Genomic DNA, 20,195 nt, shown 5'->3' on the forward strand with positions numbered 1-20,195 from the left:
GCGACAGGTATCTGTGGTAGATCCGCGGCAAACGGCGTGGAGCAACGACGTTCGCTTATTTACTTGGACCTTAAAAGTATTCGTTGGTACGAATGACGCCGGCAAAATTATTGCGATTTAATTATTCAATCTCTATAATGGTGATACGTGGTGACGTTCTGTGAAGTGCGTTATTCTTGTTCGTCTTCAAGCCTCCCAGAATTTCTTTCGCCGAGGAATCTTCGGCGCAGTGTCGTGAACGTAAGTCATCTTCAGTTATTTTTCTTCTTCTCTTCCCTGTCCTGCGTTAAGGATTGTCTCTCGCTCCTGCATTTCTCTCCACCGACATTGAAACCTTTCGTCCGAGTTCATTTTGCGCGATAAATTATTACGCTGTGACACACACCACTCTCGTTTCTTTTTATTTCAAATCGATTCCGTGCCTTATTTCATTCTTCCGTTTTATGCGTTCCGTTCGTTTTTTTCTCCGTAATGTGCACAGCATCTAGAATTCTAAGATAACGAGTCGAGTCTATCTGAAGAGCAGCGAGCCCTTCGGCTGCACTTCGTTTGCATTTTCGTTGCATTCTTTTACAGTATTTAAGATTATACAGAATATTGCACACAATCTCTAGGTTTGGATGAGAAAGATAAAGGAATCTGATACCGCGGTGCAGGGAGCTTGTTTCAATGCCTACAACTATCCATCATTTATCTATTTACCCCACTATCTACTTATGTTCATCTATTTACCCACCAATCCCGACACTCTCGTGCAATAGGTACTCTTCCATATTTTAAACGAATGTAACTGCTGTTCCGATGGAAGCGTGTGCTTTAGAAGGAACACATGGTTACTCTTAGGCAATAAATTTGGCCAGGCTTTACCCCCATCGTGTAAAAATAATATGAATTATTAAGTGTTTCAATAGTTACTAATACGAAGCATGGAAGTTACTAATCAGTGTACAACTTCTGACGTAAAAGTTGAAATTTAGTAAATTGTATTAATCCCAACGTAGAGTGAAAAGTATGTTATATATGCTTTCGTATTGACCATTAACCTCGATGTAACAATACAAATTTTATATACACGTTTGATAATATTTGTTTTTTTAAAAAAATGGTTTTACGTCTTCCTTGTTATATAAAAAAAGTTTTCGTGACTACTGTAATTTGTAGGTATATTACGCTACGCCGCGGTTTCTTTATTTTTCGAGCCTGATAAATTATTCATGACACTTAATAAACTTTTGTACGTACGGATGTACGACTATTCGCGCTCGTGAAAAATGGCGTATGTATTTTTAATAAGGAGGGTGCTGTAGTTTCTTGTTGGGGACGAAGGATTTCGTAACAATTTAGTAGATGACAATTTAGTGCTTTATATTCGTGTTAAATATATATATATAGAAGTCCTGACTGACTGACTCATCAACGCCCAGCTCAAACCATTTAACCTAGGAACGTGAATTTTGGAAGGTGCATTGTTTTCATGGCGTAGGCACGTACTAAGGAAGGATTTTTGGAAATTCCATCCGGAAGGGGGTGAAAAGGGGTAAAATGTATTTTCTCAGGCTCCCTAATATCTCTTAGGCCTGATTAGATATAAACTTGGTTCTTGCTCACAAAGATTACCCACACAAGTGCCTAAAAACAAATTTCATGATTTCTCCTTAATCAACCCCTAAGAGGGTAGTGAAAAGGGGTGAAATGTGTTTTCATGGAGTCCTAATATTTCTTAGGTTCGGAACGAAGCGCTGGTGTATTTTGTTAATTTTATATAAATAAGTAGCAACTGAATACAAATGCCGGCGGCACAGCAACGTCGCCAGTGTCCAGCGGCACGAAGTCAAAGGATGTTGATTATATTCAGATTTCCCCTTTCAAATGGGAAACATCGCAGAGTCTGGGTACCGATTACCCGCTTTTTTGTTTTGATTGGAAAAATTAACATTTTGAGTGGTGCAAGGTTCGGTGGAATACAATTTCAAGTTGAGCAGGTTTTTCTCAGCGATCATATGTGCCGAAAAAGTTTTGTCCAGCTCGTCTCGCGCTTTGAATATGACGTGGACGCTAACGAAAATTTAAATTTTCTATTAAATCTCCACGAGTATGTGTGATTAGAAATAGTTCCAGTGAGGTCGAGTTTAGACTCATTTTTATCAGGAGAATCTTGCCAACCCGTTGGTAATACAGTACCTACCATAAGGACGATCTAAGATGCTATGGAATTTAAAATTTCTCATTAGCAGCGAGCGCAACGTTGTTGAGCAGGGGCGGATTTTACGGGCGGCCGATGAGCAGTTGCCGCCTGGGCCCCAATCCGAAAGGCCCCCATAGGGCCCCATAAAAAATAAAAATGGCCCTAGAATTTTTTTTTCTGTGCTAAGTCGTTTTGAGTAAACTACCTCTTTATTATCTTGAATAAATGGGCCCCTCGGAACGTTTGCCACCTGGGCCTTTTTCCTTAAATCTGCCACTGTCGCTGAGGTTTCTATGTACAAAGCGGATTCTAATGTTGGTTTGTTTTGAAAGTAAACATTCGGGTATTTTCGTATAATATTTTCGATGCTTACAAAAAAAATACCGATGCGAGAACATAGCGATTTGGAGGATGCAAATCCCTTGGCGTGAGAATACGCCGATGCTAATTAGAGTGCTAATATATCAGACCACGCGCGGGCTTGCAATTAGCGCCCAAATGGCACTATTCCTAAGAAAGCGTTTGATGTTGTAACGCGCGAATTTGGGCCTAATAAAATTTCGAAAACTGCCATCGTGGGACAGCTTTGACATTGGCATCAAGTTGACACCATAATGTTTTCTATTTTTTATGCTGTTTTTATAAACTCAGTACTAACAATAGCGGCAGTTAAATAATCTCTTACCATTAAACTGGATTTGGGTTCAACGCGGAAGAATCCTAGTCACGCGTTATCAGATACAAGTTGCTGTATCACACAGAAATGTTACCATCTTGTTGGATACTTTTATCTGACGATAGTTGCCCACTTTGGACATACCTTTGCTCGTAATGAGGAGCGCTACTTTCCCTTCTTGGAAATTCTCTCTCTTTCTGTTTCTGCACCTGTGCCTATCTCCTCGTTCCTCGTGTGCTTGTAAGGGCAGCATCGTGTATTTAAGTAGGTATATGTATATGTTGTATCACATACAATATACGCTGTAGCTTTACAGTACACTTATACGCAACAGTGCGAGCAATGTAGCGTGTGATATAATTGTCATACTGTAATACACATATGTACTATGGTTAAGCTGGGTTTACATTAGTTCAGTCCAGTGATCCAGTCCAGCACTGGATTGGAACTGGAATAATGTAAACAGTGTGTTCATTCCAGTACAGTGCTGGCATTCTAGCAGGTTTCGACTTGATGGAAAGTCTACTTTTCGATCCAGTGTTTACCCCCTCCATAGAGGACACAACATTCCAGCGTTACTGGAATCCAGGGTTGCCAGGCGACCCAGTACACGTACTGGCATATATGACGTCACTTAGCTTGGATTGGCTGGACGTTGGCGTGACGTCACGGCGTCACCAACCAAATACATACAAGTATTTTCCTTCTCCTACACCGTATGACGTCATATAGGCCAGCACGCCGCCATTTATCCAGTACGCCTGGCAACCCTGTTGGAATCGTCTAGACGGCTCATAAGACTGGAATAATGTAAGGATCGACCGATTTCCATTCGAATCACTTGCTTGATCCAGTTACTGGACTAATGTAAACCCAGCTTTAGACTTGCCAAACCGTACTTTAATGTATAGTATTGTACTATATTTTTGTCTAGTGTACTATATACTGTCAGGCCCGGATTAAAGGAGGGCTGGGGGGGGGCTGTAACTCCGGGCCCCACTTTCCGGGGGGGGCCCCGTTCTAAGCTTTCAGTTCTAAGCGATTAGCTCACTCTGTCTTCATTGCAAATGTTGTATCAAATAAATTGCCGGTAATTATTTACTTTGGCGATTCCTCACCGATTTTGATGAAATTTAGATATGTTGTAAAACTTCACATTCTGAGCAACTTTTTCCTATACATGTTACCGCCGCTCGGTCTTAGTTTCCGAGATAATCGCAAAAATATATTTTTTTTAATTTTTTGCTTTAGTGTTATAATTTGGGTTAGGTTTAGTATAAATAAACATAAGTGCACTTCACGTTCAACATTATTTGCAATTATTATTGAAAACCCGAGAACGGGCGAGAGGAAACGAAAATGTCAACACTTTGATACTTTGTCTCGCTCCGTCGCTCAGCTCGAGCTCGACCCGCGGGCGGGCCTACAATGTATCAGCGCAACTTTTTCCTATACGTGTTACCGCCGCTCGACCTTAGTTTCCGAGATATTTGCGAAAAACTTCTGTTGATTTATTCCGACACAACGCATTCCACTTTCCAACTTGTCCCGGATAGTAGTATAGGTTGGGGTTAGACTAGCGGGCGGGGGGGGGGGCGCCCGCTCGCGGGCGCGTAAAACGTGGTGGCGAAACGGTGTAAGTTTTGATATTTCAACCAGAAACTTGCGGATGCCCGTCAACCCCGAAAAACTTCTAAAACTTAATTTTTTTGCTAGGAAGAGAGTGTTTTCGAGAACACCTATTGGATATCTGGAGGCTCTCGTCAACACCCCAACTCACATCCGTTCGGCACCATGCTTTACGCGCCCGCGAGCGGGCGCGCGCCCCCCGCGCCAATCTAGTCCCAACCAATACTAAAGGTACGTGTCCACTTGAGAGTAAGACTCGCGCGAGAAGCTCTCGAGAGTATTTCTCGCAAGTGGACACTACGTCCGAGAGTGACTGTCGGAGAGCGACGGTTAACTCTCAGACAGCGGACGCGTTGCAACTTGCTCTCGAGTGGATAGATAATAATATTACTATCCGACAGTTGCTTCCGAAATACGAACCAGGTTCGTATTCTGCGAGTGCTGTCGCGAGAGTAGGTTTCTGGGTTATGGTACAGGGTTGCCAGATCAGGCCTGATCTTTTGCCGGAAATTTCAATTTTATTGAGGATTGCAGACGGGCGGGGAGGGGAGGGGGGATGAGAGAAAGAAGTGCCAATAAGAAAACAGACATCTAAAATTCATTGTAATAACTTCTTATAAGGGAGTAATAATAATAACAATGTTATGAATATTTATTAGAATTTGTTACAGATTTTAAGTTTTTTATTTTTTGATGGCATGTTACTCCAGTGCAAGCGCGTGCCTACCGAGTTCGTTAATATTCTCTATTCTGCTGGAGATTTTTATTGTGCCTGCCTGAGGCCGGAGACAATGGTTCAAAACCTGAGACTCCCGGCTGAATGCCGAAAATCTGGCAACCCTGGTTATGTAGTAGGCTTACGTCGCGGCAGACACAGCGTTGCCACATAGGCGTTGCGAGGCACGGCGTTGCCAGAGAAGTGTTGCGAGGCACGGTGTTGCCAGAGAAGTGTTGTTAGGCACGGCGTTGCCAGAGAAGTGTTGCGAGGCACGGCGTTGCCAGAGAAGTGTTGTTAGGCACGGCGTTGCCAGAGAAGTGCTGTTAGGCACGGCGTTGCCAGAGAAGTGTTGTTAGACACGGCGTTGCCAGAGAAGTGTTGTTAGGCACGGCGTTGCCAGAGAAGTGTTGTTAGGCGGTTAGCCGGAAGAACTGCGCGGCCGAGAAAGCCTGCGTTAGTGATGTGCGATATTAGTCCCAACTATCGATAATGCTTATCCATATATATTTTTTCGTTCAATATCGATACATAAAATATATTATTCACAAAGTATCGATATTGCTAATATCGATACGAAGATCGTATGAATTTACCATTTAAAAAATAAGCTCTACATATATTCAAGAGAATATTATTTTTGATTAAAAAGAATTTAAAAAATAACAACCTTTATATAGTACCATTAAGAGATTATTTTATTTAAATTAAGATTCAAAGTATTACAATGAAAACAAGTAATCTACTTTCCGAATCATATTTGTAAGGAAACTAGAATTTTTATTTTAATAAGAAATATCATAGGCACCATTCAACATAACAGTATGAAAAGGAATTACTGAATTCTACTTAGACGCAGTAATTTGAAAATTAGCTTGAATTTGCTTGAACGAAAGAAGGTGCAATAACTATTATCGATATTTTGAACAAACTTATCGATACCTGCAATTATTAGTGTTTGAAATATCGATAACAAATATCAAAATATCGACATGCAAGTATCGATATGTACTAGTAATCGATAAATATCGCGCATCACTAGTCCGCGTCGAGCCTAGTGGCGAGACACATTTTATGCACGCCATTTACTGCAACCAACTCAAAATATATAACTACTTCATTTCATCCACCCAGCAATTTCTCTTTCTACGTTGCTTCTTTCTATTTTTTAAAATATTATAAGCAATAACCAAAGCACTAATTTTTTGCCCATCCATAATCACGGCCTCACTTCGTTCGTAGCTTAAAAGAAACTGAGAGAAACTGCAATAGACTAGGCGCAGACCAATTTCTAGTGGAACACAATTTCTGATTGTTCTATCCGATAGTAAGCTCTCGGCGAGTTTTCTATCGCCTACCCGAGAGTAAAAATTTCCGAAATTGCTCTGAAGTAGACACACAATTCAACAGTAACTATCGAGAGTAACTTGCGCGTGTTCTCTCAAGTGGACACGTGCCTTAATACCCGAGGCAAGTTGAAAACTGGAATGCGTTGCGTCGGAATAACTCAACCGAAGTTTTTCGCGAATACCTCGGAAACGAAGGTCGAGCGGCGGTAACATGTATAGGAAAAAGTTGCGCGGAATGCAGAGCTTCACAACATACCCAAATTTCAGCAAAATCGGCGAGCAATCGCTAAAGTAAATAAACACCAAATTTTCATTTGAAACGAATGTAATTAAAAATTCTGTCAAAGCTTTAACGTAATAGTTTTATCTGGTGCAGCGTAGAAGTCGCATTTTATCTTGCGCTACTGGCTTACGTTTCTCAACCAGTTATCGCCCCTTATACAATTACCAGCGTTTCCATTGGCCGAAGGAGATACGTACCAATCTAATAGCGTTCAAAAGACTGACGAGGAAAAGAATGTGTATCTAAAAGACATGTTGGACTTAGGGTTGTTCGTGACGCAACGGCGATAAACATGCATAACCCGTGAATACATTGTTCAACGCGAATTCTATTACATGGCGATTAATGCGGTAGGATTAAGAAAGAAATTTTTTGATAACATCTATGCGATGCAATCACTTACCACTTGTTGCTGTTCCGTTACTTTTACTTAGAGCTACTCACAAAAGTACACGCCCAACTTATACACCTATGTGTAACATATTTTAGATATTAAATAGACTTCAAAGTAAGATTTCGTAATTATAATTTTATTCACATTGATACTAACCTTGTTCAATATACTTTTGTTTTGGGTGGATTTAGTTGAAAAGTTATACACAGGTTTATTTAAAAAAAATATTCGTGGAAGTAGCAAAGATCGTGCAAAAAATATTCGCACAAATGCAGTATTTAATTTACACAAACGTAATTATAATAAGTTAATACTCCTCTGATATTCCTGGAATTTTTTTATAAGCTTTAATTTATTATGCACAGATGAAAATTAATTTTCTCTGAAATTCTGGTTTATCTTGTTCCTAGGATTATCATTGAACTAACTAAAAATATGTTAATCAAGGTTTACGCTAATGCAAATTATAGTAAATTAAGTAAGTTAAATATGCTATACATATGGGGTGGATCTTTCGTCGCCATTTATTTCATTTATTCATTTAATAAATGCATTACTGTATGTTAATATTTAATTATAGGAGCGAGTTTAGAAAATTATGTTTCAAACATTTATTATTGTTTTCTGGCTTACAATCTTCGTTGTAACCTTTAAATAATTTTGAATCTTTTGGGATAAGCACTTCACAGTTGTAATATGTATTTTTAAATTTTTTCAAACCTAAATCACTTGCCAATAAATTATCATAAACAATACATGGTTATCGTAAATAATATTTTTGTTATGTACCTGTGAAAAACGGTTTAGAGTGATTTTCTCAATTGATACGATTTTAATTCTCGCCAAAGCGAATAGTAATGTTCATTGCCATTCATGGATGCAAAAATTAATGGTTTTGACCTTCCTTCAGTCATTAGGAAATTTTTTTATTCCAATAAAGTTTTCGACATATCTAGAAGTTTTAAATCACGAACTTAAAATTCGTTATATTATTTTTAAATCGCTTAAAATTCTTAATCGAGTTTAGTAAATTAGAGTTCCAAGTCGTTGGCTTTTTAAAATTGACACAAAATTCAGAATGTAAATTGCAAATTGAACAGTACTAACTACCGATTCGTTAAGTATATATTTTTCTCATTGAAACTCCATTATTCTCTAATAATTTAGCTCTGGGTTACGTGGTGGGGGTAAGTTTCGAAAAATTATTTTTTCTCTCGAAAATTCTTAACACCTTATTGTACAATAAGAAAAACCGTAAAACTTTGAATTGAACTTTTTTCCAATATCTTTCAGGAAAACTCGGAATTTTGTTGAGGGGGTGTCTTCGCCCTTAGGACCATTTCAGTGCCGGAAGAAGCAACGGCTGCGGTATTTGCATCGCTTGAACTGCGTTTCTGCTAAGTTTCAAATTTTCCGTGAATTCACGAGTTGCCGAACATCCCTCGTGAGATAGGGGATCTGAATTATTTACGCGTCGCGGTGAGCACCGGCGGGCCAAAGAGGAGGAAGGACAAGTGATTGATAAAGAAAAATTGGTTCTGTGGTGAATCGCGTTTCCATAACGACACATGGTATGCACTTTGCACGACGTCAATGCCCCCGTTGCGTTACGTGTTCCGAGCCGGCTCGAACGAAAACATTTCACAGGGGATGGTTCTGTCCGCTCGAGGACAAACAGTATTCGCACTGTTCACTGCTACCTGAGTACGCACCAGGAAAATGGGAGACCAGTCGAACTGTATCGACTACTTAAGGGGGTATACCCGTTTGAACCCTCGGAAAATGTATACATTTTGTGGATTTTTTTACAAGTCAACGGTTTGATGCAGATTTCCCGTTTTTTAACTATGTTTACATAGTATTATGAACTACTTATAAAAAAAGTTTCAGTTAAAAAACTATTGTTTTTCGGAAGTTACGGATACATGTCCGAAAGTCTCTCGATTTTAGACGGCTAAACGGTGGCCCTAAAAACTCGCGCTACGTTCAACCAATTTATTTCAAATTTTGCATGCAGAATCATAATAAGATTCCGCATCGTCCAACGAAGGCGATTTTGAAAATTTTGAAAAATAAAGAAATGGTGAGAGATCAAAGGTAAAGTTAAATTTTTCTAAGAGAAAAATCCACCTTTTCCCTTTATAAATAATAAACGGGGAATCGAAATAAAAAAAGCCTTCGTTGGACGATGCGGAATCTTATTATGATTCTGCATGCAAAATTTGAAGTAAATTGGTTGAACGTAGCGCGAGTTTTTAGGGCCACCGTTTAGCCGTCTAAAATCGAGAGACTTTCGGACATGTATCCGTAACTTCCGAAAAACAATAGTTTTTTAACTGAAACTTTTTTTATAAGTAGTTCATAATACTATGTAAACATAGTTAAAAAACGGGAAATCTGCATCAAACCGTTGACTTGTAAAAAAATCCACAAAATGTATACATTTTCCGAGGGTTCAAACGGGTATACCCCCTTAAGGGGGGAGCCTGGTGTAATTAAATGAAAATCGAGGCATTTTTCGGGAATTTTTTTTAAAGAAAGTATTTGATAGATCTTTCTGAAACTTTCAGGATATTGTATTAACAGGTTAAGGTATATAACAAAAAAAAATATTTAAAAAGAGCGGCAAATAACAAAGATATGCCCAGTCCGTTGGCGACGCAATTATTGCACTGCGGGCAACGTAGCGTCTTTTGGTTTCATCTGAAACCAAAAATCCAACAATTTTCTTTTACTTTATGAGTGCACGCACAGAATGAAGAAATTTGAAACTTAAAAGATGCAAAATGAACAAATGGCGGCCTCTTGAATAAAAAGTTCACTGTTTCCAACGAAATTTTGCCTTAAATGTCTAAAAAAAAGTTATTTATTTAAACAATATCATTATACTAATAACTTAGTACTACGAAGAAAATGTTCACAAATATCCGTGCACAAGGCCAAGTCGATTGGTTGAATATTTTTTTAGTTACATTGCCCGCAAAGTGTGAAACTGTCGTTTCGAGAAAAACACACTTCAAGTTTTGTGGTAGCCTGGCGCTCCGTAGCAAAATCGGCTATATTCGCTTTAATTTTTCGAATTTCGTTTTGCTGCTTTGGGAACATATTGTCGTGGTGTTCAACTATTGATTTATGCAAAAAAATAAAAATCGATTTCTTCGATCCGCTACACCAGGCTCCCCCCTTAAGGAGGTTCGATACCGGAGAAATAATAATGAGAAAAAATTGAAAAGTGTTTCAATGTGATGTTCAAAGTGTAGTCCGCATTGGGTGAAAATTTCAAATCGTTTGACCGCACGGTTTTTGAAAAAATTGAAATGAAAGTTGCGCTACTATGCAGAGGCTGTTATGGGGGAAGCGATAAAATTTCTATAAAATGTTACACAGAGTCCTTAACCCTTAACTGGTCTCCTGGGGTCGCTCGTGACCCCAAGCACCCAAAGTTCGATGTACAATTTTCGGTTGTCTAAGTTGGTAAACTGAATTTCTAATCAATTTTATAATAATTGTTTAACTTTCTACGCTTCTATTATTTTCTACATTACCTAAGAAGAAAATATTCATAGTGGTTGCTCTAGTGTCGACTTTACAAATTTCTCTGTCCTTTTTTATTTGGGGTCTGCCACGACCCCAGTATACCAGCCACGTTTGCCAAAAACAGTATACCAGTTAAGGGTTAAGAATAGTGAGAAATATTATAATAAGTTCATTATTGAACCCCTATCTTTTTAATATAAATAATTTATATTAAGTAGATGCTTAAATATGATATTAGTATATAAATTATTTAATATAAAATTTATCTCTTTTAGTTAGATAATTCTATTTATTATTATAATAAAAATTCGCGTAATTTTTGCAGGAAAAAATCAGGATTTCAACTTTAAATAGCCGCCATGTTGTTTTAACTTAATATTTCGGAAAATTCTCTCCGTCAACCTGAGGATACATTAATACACTAACGAAATCTTTTTTGTTTTTTAATTTTAGATAATCTGGTTCCGAATGGCAGTGCTCACCGCGAAAGCAAATTTTTAAAAACGCTTCTTGGATGTCGCGTGTTATTTTCTTATAAACGTAAATATTTTTCTACGAAAAAATTACCAAACGTTCTTTAAATGTTGCTCTTTGAAGCGCAAAAAGTTCTGCAAAAATATACGCTTCCGCTTCTTCAAAAAAAAATTCACAAATATTCGCCTCTTTTCGACCGCCTGACTAGGCACAACCCCTTAATTCAGTACACAATTTTTCTAAATTTTTAAATAAGAATTTAAGAGCACCTTCAGCAGTTAATAATATCGAATCTTCTGTACTGTGATTTTCTATTCGAATTCATATAGCTTCTAATGTTATTAATAAGATGTATTATAAATTTAGACGTGCTTATACGTTCGCGATTAACTAGCAAATTCATTTACGAAAATAAATGAGATTTATAATATTTTTCCTAGACTTAAGTCTCTCGAGAAATTATAGTATTTCTCGAAAAATAAGAAATAAGGAATTATAAAATTTCTAGAGAAATTCTGGAGAAAGCATTCTCGAGAAGGAACACTGTACAGAATATTAGCTGTAAAACTCACAGAGACTCTTATTTTGGGGTCACCCTGTATAACAGCCATGGTCCAGTTAATTTAGAAGGAGCGTGCATATGCAAGCACAGTGCGATCAATTCTCACCTCTAGCTGGAAGATCAGACCGATGGCATGGTAATTCTTACAAATTAGTGGGCTTTTATGCAGGCGAGTGGAGGCGGACAACAGCGCTGCCGGCTTCTCCGTGAGAAATAATCCATCGTCTCGATAACAACCAGGGGCCAAACGATCACAGCAGGAGGGAGAGGAAATCAGCTGAGCAGCTCACGAAATAATCAGGAAGCTATTAGACCGAGTTACATCGCGGTCCCGTTGCTAGCGTCCGCCCGTTTTAGCTCTTTAGCTCTTTGCGGCCTAGCTCCTGACATAATAGTCATTTCTATCAGTAACGCATAGTTACATGGTTGGACGGTCGAATTCCTGGATCCAGGCTATTTACACGCGTCTCCTCCGTCACGCGCGAAACAAGCTGATGTTAAAATCGCCGAGGGGAAGCTTCTTTAACGTACAATCAGTCGCATCAGAGTTTGCGCACGATATTTATAATAGAGGGCACGTACGGCGAAGGGGATAGTGGTAATCTAAATATAAACAGCGTTTTGTGGTAGAAATTGGGTGCAGCTGGAAGGGTGTGAAGATCAGGAAGAAATGTGGAAACGAATTTGTTTGGAAGAGGCTGTGTTTGTGGAGAAAATCAATTTTTAAGGCTCGAGTGGGACACCCGCGTCTGATTAAAAGTGAATAGAATTTAGGAGTAAATATGGTACGACTGTATTAGGGCGGAGAGATACTATATGGGCGAAATTTTTTATTTTTTTCAGGTGGTCTGGGTGGGGGATAGTTGCCTTTTGATTGACCGAACGTAATTGTAAACAAATTTTGGATAAATATTCATTTCTGCAGGTTACTTTTCTCTTTTAAAATTGTAGAAAATAAGGTTCACGTTGTGAATTTTTAGATTTTTAAGAGAAAAAGGAACCTGCAGACATGAATATTTTTTCCATTTTTTTTTACAGTTGTGTTTGGTTAATCAAGAGACAACTATCCCACACCCAGACCAATTGAAAGATCAAATTTAAATTTTCAAAATTCTCTTAAAAATGTAAAAAATAAGATTCACATTGTGAATTTTTACATTTTTAAGAAAAAAAAGGAATTTGCAGACATGAATATTTTTCCAAATTTTTTTTACAGTTGTGTTTGGTTAATCAAAAGACAACTATTCCGCACGCAGACCAACTGAAAGTTCAAATTTAAATTTTCACAATTCTCTTAAAAATGTAAAAAATAAGATTCACGTTGTGAATTTTTATAGGGAAAAAGGAACCTGCAGACATATGAATATTTTTCCAAATTTTTTTTTACAGTTGTGTTTGGTTAATCAAAAGACAACTATTCCGCACGCGGACCAACTGAAAGTTGAAATTTAAATTTTCACAATTCTCTTAAAAATGTAAAAAATAAGATTCACGTTGTGAATTTTTACAGGGAAGAAGGAACCTGCAGACATATGAATATTTTTCCAAATTTTTTTTACAGTTGCGTTTGGTTAACCTAACCCAGACCTTTATCTCTGAAAACTATAAAGAAATAGGATTCACATTGTGAATTTTTACATTTTTAAGAGAAGAAGGAACCTGCAGAAATGAATATTTTTCCAAAAAAATTGTACAGTTGTGTTTGGTTAATCAAAAAACAACTATCCCGCACCCAGGCCAACTGAAAATTCAAATTTAATTTTTCCGTTCCGCTCTACTGCGTATGAAATGAATTTATATGCAGAAATAAATTGAAATTATAAAAAAACAATTCTGGAAATTTACCCTTTTTCGAGAGAGAACCGATGTACAAATCAAACCGATTTCAAAGTGGATTTTCTTAACGTGTGGGTGTATTGAGGCATGGATTGATTACCATAATTAGTGATGGGACTGATACCGTATCGATACCGTTCTACAAATTTCAATCTGATATTGTTACATATCAAAGTCAAAGGTATCAAAAGGAATCGATGCTTCATTGATACTTAAATATGCGAATGTGTCGATACCTTTTGATACCTGTTGATACCTACACGTAAATATCAAGATCTATTTGATACCTACCTGAAAATTAAATAACACAAAAATTTGAAAAAAAAAAAATAACACCAAAACCATGAAAAAATGAAATTTTAGTGTTTTCACACAATTGCCTCTAGCTTCTCTATTTATCCATAGATTTTCCTCAGTAGCAGCTTGTTTTCTTCGTAAAAGTGCAGACTCAACTTAAGAAATGAGAAACTCGGCCCATTTTTGCGATTTCGATTTTTCCCAGACGATTAAATGAATTGTCGATCCCAATTTCAGTCGAGAAAATGACTTTTTCACATATTTCCATCGATTTCACCCGAACTACTGAACCGATATGAAAATTTCATCAGGAACATTTGTTGGCGATTCAATTATCTTTAATTTGATCTAATTTTCGACCAAATCGGACCTTCGCAACGCGAGATATTCGCAATTAAGTGGGGCCACCTTTTTAACAGCCAGGTAAAAAGTTCACCTGTCGATATCACGAAAAACGTATCCATAAAATTTTGTTTAGACCTCATTTTCGCAATCAACAATTATCATTTTACACAAGAAAAAAATAGTGGCATCTACTGCGCAAACAATTTTTCTTATTTTATAAACTAGTGTTATTATTGTCTGCTATTTATTTAGGTATTCAATTATTACTCGAAATATTACTTAGCATTTGCCTAATTAAATCTGTATTTAAAAGTAACTAAATAACTACGATGAATATTAAATATCTACTTGTTTAAAATAGACACACAATCACAGCGTAAATAGTGACTGTCGTTAATTTACATTCTAAAGTAAATACTAAATTAAAAAAGTAAAATTCTGGGGCAAATACTTGTCACAACTTCGGCGCGTAGTTCTTTAAGATTTTACGTAGCGTGTACCACTATCGAAACAATGGGCATTAAAAGTGTAGAAATACTCGCGCCTCGATCTACTCACGAAAGTGATGCATCCGAATGAGAAGCAAGGTTCCGAACAAGAGTCTTCTCACTGTGATGTAATCCACCACGAAATTACTCATAGCACACGCCGCACACTCCAAGAGATCATACTGGCGCGCGGGCAGCGCGCGAACATAATCCATAATTAGCACCATTAATTATGCAAAGTCTCCAGTGTACGACTCCCGTGGGAAGTGGGAGATGCGCGAGAATACACAGAGAAGGGCGTGTAAAATAATTTGAAATCAGTGACCCAGATTTTGCGGATCTTCTAGATTTTCCAAAAAATTTTAAATAGTGTATGTACTAATTTAAATATAACTTAAGTTTAAATATTTCTGTTGTTGGCGATATGAAAAAATATCTCAGCATTTAGTTACTTGGAGGGCGGGAATAAGAATTATTTATCGAACTGATGACACAGAAACGTGGTTTGGGCAAAGTTCAACTAAGGAAGCTCGTGTTGAAATAATGAATCATATATCACATCTTCAATTAATCTGAATGCACGATTGTGAACCGTATGATTTTTTTATCTAATTGTTAGCGGTTTAAAATAAGGAAGTTACGTGATCTACTTGTTGGGATATAATGCTTGCAATAATTGGCGAAAAATGTTTAGTTAACATTGACCGTTAAATGTATCTTGTAATAAGCGTTTACGATGGTCACTTGCGTTCTCTCATTAAGGGGCACGCTCAGTCAGGAGGCTGGAAAAAGGGTGGTCTTTGGAAATTTTTTACTCAAAAGCTACAACACATTTCTCGAAAAATCTTTTTTCCTTTTAAGGATTGCATCTAGTACCGTGCATCGTAATTTTTTTATTTAAAAATATTTATCAGTGACTGAGTTATCGTCCATCACTCGAAGGTTCTCTAATAATAAATATGCCAGAATATACTTTGGTCCTTCCTCTTTAATATATAGTAATCGAAAACTTGAGAAAATACATACAAAATGAATGAAAAAATGTTATTTGGGCGAAGGGAAAATGTATCAATACTGCAGGGCTAGTTGATACATTATTCTCTTTTCAATTTTTTTCGTTCTTTATTTGAATTAATTACTTCCTAACAAATATGCCAGAATATACTTTGGTCCTTCCTCTTTAATATATAGTAATCGAAAACTTGAGAAAATACATACAAAATGAATGAAAAAATGTTATTTGGGCGAAGGGAAAATGTATCAATACTGCAGGGCTAGTTGATACATTATTCTCTTTTCAATTTTTTTCGTTCTTTATTTGAATTAATTACTTCCTAACAAATATGCCAGAATATACTTTGGTCCTTCCTCTTTAATATATAGTATTCGAAAACTGGAGAAAATACATACAAAATGAATGAAAAAAATTTATTTGGGCGAAGGGAAAATGTATCAATACTGCAGGGCTAGTTGATACATTATTCTCTTTTCAATTTTTTTCGTTCTTTATTTGAATTAATTACTTCCTAACAAATATGCCGGAATATACTTTGATCCTTCCTCTTTAATATATAGTAATCGAAAACTTGAGAAAATACATACAAAATGAATGAAAAAATGTTATTTGGGCGAAGGCAAAATGTATCAATACTGCGGGGATAGTTGATACGTTATTCTGTTTTCAATTTTTTTCGTTCTTTATTTGAATTAATTACTTCCTAACAAATATGCCAGAATATACTTTGGTCCTTCCTCTTAAACATATAGTAATCGAAAACTTGAGAAAATACATACAAAATGAATGAAAAAATTTGGATATATCAAAACTATTTACTGTTTCTCCATATAAACGAAAACAGTTAAAAAAACGATTGTTAACGCAAGGTACACAGACGTACGCTGAATCGTAGTAAAGAATTGAAGAACAAACTTCACATATTTCGCTCAAATGGAGCTACACATATACGGTGTCGAAATAATTCGTCTGTATCAACTAGCCCCGGTCTCCCCTATACCATATCGTTGAATTTGTCTTTACAGTCGCTTTCATATTGGATAATCAAATATATAGCATTCCATTTAAAAAAACTAAAAGTCATCTTCGTTTCAAGGAAAATATTGCGAACACCAAAAATTGAGACACCGTATTATGTTGGATATAAAAAACAGTAAAAGTTTTCCTCCTTCAGTTTTTTTTTAAATACTTACCATTTTCGAAAATAACCAATTTTAAAATTTGCCCATCTAAGGGAAGGATAGGACTATATTCTCTTTTTTTCAGATTTTTTAAATTTCGCCCGATATTAAAAACCTGCATTTGTTTAAAATAATTGCACAAAAATGGTTCAATTTTTTTTAAAACCGAAATAATTTTTTCTTAAAACTTCAATGTCTTCTCTATAAGCACCGCAAAGCTCATCTCCATCCGTTTACTACTTCCACAGCCATAATATATTGAAAAAAAGTTAGCACTTAACTTCAAACAGCTGTAAAATCGACATTTTTCAAAAATTTTCAAAATCATTTAAGGTACGTTTAAATATCACTAAAGACTACAGCATATTTAAATTTCAGCAATCTGCGCGTACTACCTGCACTAGGGTAAACGACGCAATTACTGACACCTAACCAACTACTGTCACCTTAACCCTCGTCAGACGGCACAGGTACAATTGTAACTTTTGCGTTTTAAAATTGCGATAGCTTCTTTTCGAGAAGCCGGGGAGGGCTGAAGTTTCGCGACATCTCTAAATTTTTTATCTAGATTATATAGACCAAATTTCAGAGAAATATCTCAACCCCCTTCCGAGATAGGGGGTCGAGTCGAGGGTTGCATCCATAACAATGGCATAGGCACAATGGCGCCCCCATATATTTTGTATGAAGATAATGCAAGAAAAAAAGAATGCGATTTTTGTTTAATAATAATATTATTTTATTATAAAAAAAGTAAAAAAAAAATAGATAATTTACATCATAAAACAAAATTTGAGATTTTTCTTATTGACTTTCATTGAGTCTAAATGTTATCAATTTATCGTACAAATTATACCGACAGTGAGACTATTCAAATAAAATATGTGAGAGTGCAATTGTGCCGTCTGACGAGGGTTAAGCTATTTTACTTAAACTAACGAATAAATAAACTATAGTATATAATCTATAATATAGATTACAGGTCGAATCACATAATTCTTTTTATGCATGACTTTGCAATGTTTATTTATTCGTTATTTTAAGTAAAACAGCTTAAGGTGGTAGTAGTTGGTTAGGTGTCAGTAATTGGGTCCTTTACCCTAGCTGCATGCAAAACTTGACAATGAGCCAAATCGACGACCCGAGGCTTCGCGCACCTTCTTTCTCCGCCGAGGTGTGTGAAATAATAATAGACTTGTATTTTTAAAGTGTAAAAAAAAAACAACAACACAGAGACAATCGAATGTTGCAATTAATGTCCAAGAAGGACGGGGATAGAGTAACGAGGATCAGACGGAGAGAAAAGCGACCCGCTGACCCGGTCTCAAGTCTGCTGACCTTATTTCGCACGTGTCGTTGTCCTCCAGACGAGAATTTACCTTACCAATTGCTCACTTCCAAGAAGGCTGCAGGTCTTTTTCACCGGTTTGTGTCTCATACTGCTTCTGGGAACGGCTATTACACGCTACTTTACGCCTGTATGCGTTTCTTTGCTATCCATTACAGTCGTGCGTATACATACTGCCTCTTAGCTTCGACATTCGACGATAGCGGGACTTAATTCTAAAATCTTCAAGCATCATTCTCGTATTGCACCAGTACACAGTGTTCGACGGGTATAGGGAGGTGGACAAAATTAATAACTCCTCTCTGGAGTGAAATTTTTGAAAATAAATTTCACATTTGTTTATAAAAGGATTTTTTTTATAAATCTTTGAGGTTACAAGTTTTAAATTTTTTTTTTTAATGCACGTGAGGTTAGTGCTTTTATTACATACGAAATGTCATTCGAAGATGTTTCAAAGTCGTTGGTATAATATTTACCGTAAACTGGGGTGACTTTGCCCACTTTTGAACTTCAAATTACTTTTTTAGCACCCCTAGTGTATTAATTATTTTTTTTTAAAATAATATTATATTGTGGATGGCGTGTAGATTTAAATAGGCTTTTAAGAAAAATTCTTTACTTAAACGCACGCTTTTAAAATGACAAAAACGTGGTGGGCAAAGTTACCCCGCTCACAAGGGAAGGTCCCGAATCCGGAAATTCAAAAAATTCTGAAACTTTGTGAAAATGTAGGGGATTTCCTGCTGATTACAGCGCAATTTTTGTTTGTAGCCCAAATTCACTAGAAGGGGGTGAAATTAACCCCCGAAAATTCGGCTATTTTCCGATTTTCTGTTATAATTCCCGAACTGTAAGAGATAGAAAAAAAGTTCCAAGACAAAAGTTACTTCGTTTAATTAGATCTAGCATTTGGTAAGGAAATTATTTTACAGTTCGCGAGTTGTAGCACAAATTCGGAAAATATCCGGATTTTTAGGGGTTAATTTCACCCTCTTCTAGTGAATTTGGGCAGCAAACAAAAATTGCGTTGTAATCAGGAGGAAATCCCCTACATATTCGCAAAGTTTCAGAATTTTTAAAATTTCAGGGTTCGGGATGTACCCTTGTCAGTTGGGGGTGTCTTTGGCCACGTGAAATTTTTCAGTGAAAACATGCCTAAAACTTATTATTGAGTTATGATTGGACAATCGTTCTTATTCTAATGGATATATAAGACTAGTATTATCGAAACATGTTTTTTTTTTTAAAAATTCCATGTCCCGTTGCCAGAGTTGTGCAGAATTAAAATTGAATTACTTCATGACTTATAATTACAAAACAATTAAATTAGATTGTATTCAATTACATTGTAATTCGCAATTCAGATCTCGCATTCAATTAAAATACCTCGGAATTCGTAATTGCAATGTATCTGCAATTGCATAGTACAATGTAATTGAATTTTAATTACGAATTAAGAGGTAACCAAATTGAGAGGTAATAAGAGGTGGGAAAGAAATATGTAGATAAAGGTTTCGAGCAGAAAGAAATTATTATGAGTGCTGAATATGGTATTATTCATAAATTTATAACATATAAAGAGAAATATAAACTCCTTTGTTTCATTTTTTCCACTTTTTTCTCACTTCAGAGTGTTGAGCTGTAATTTAATTACATTGCATTTCAATTACATTGTAATTCAATTACACGCACAATTACAGTAGTTAGGAATTGAATTAATTGAAAAGTTTGAATTGTGTAATTGACTTTCAACGTAATTGAATTACTATGTAATTAAATTACAGTGTAATTCAATTAGCACAACTGTGGGTAATGGTTTCGAACAGAAACAAATTATTATGAGTGCTGAATATGGTATTATTCTTAATTTTATAATATATG

At 36.4% G+C, this 20,195-nt stretch overlaps 1 protein-coding gene across 3 annotated transcripts in view; it reads left to right on the forward strand.

Annotated features, from left to right (window-relative positions):
* Tsp66e (Tetraspanin 66E) overlaps positions 1 to 20,195 on the forward strand; it is a 55,929-nt gene continuing 35,734 nt past the window's right edge. For all 3 annotated transcript variants that reach the window (XM_076809890.1, XM_076809891.1, XM_076809892.1), the window contains exon 1: positions 1 to 240. The gene's annotated coding sequence lies outside the window, so the exon portion shown is untranslated. The remainder of the gene's footprint in view (positions 241 to 20,195) is intronic.

The sequence above is a fragment of the Andrena cerasifolii genome, chromosome 4 (assembly GCF_050908995.1).
Source record: "Andrena cerasifolii isolate SP2316 chromosome 4, iyAndCera1_principal, whole genome shotgun sequence".
In the NCBI taxonomy this organism is placed as follows: Eukaryota; Metazoa; Arthropoda; class Insecta; order Hymenoptera; family Andrenidae; genus Andrena; species Andrena cerasifolii.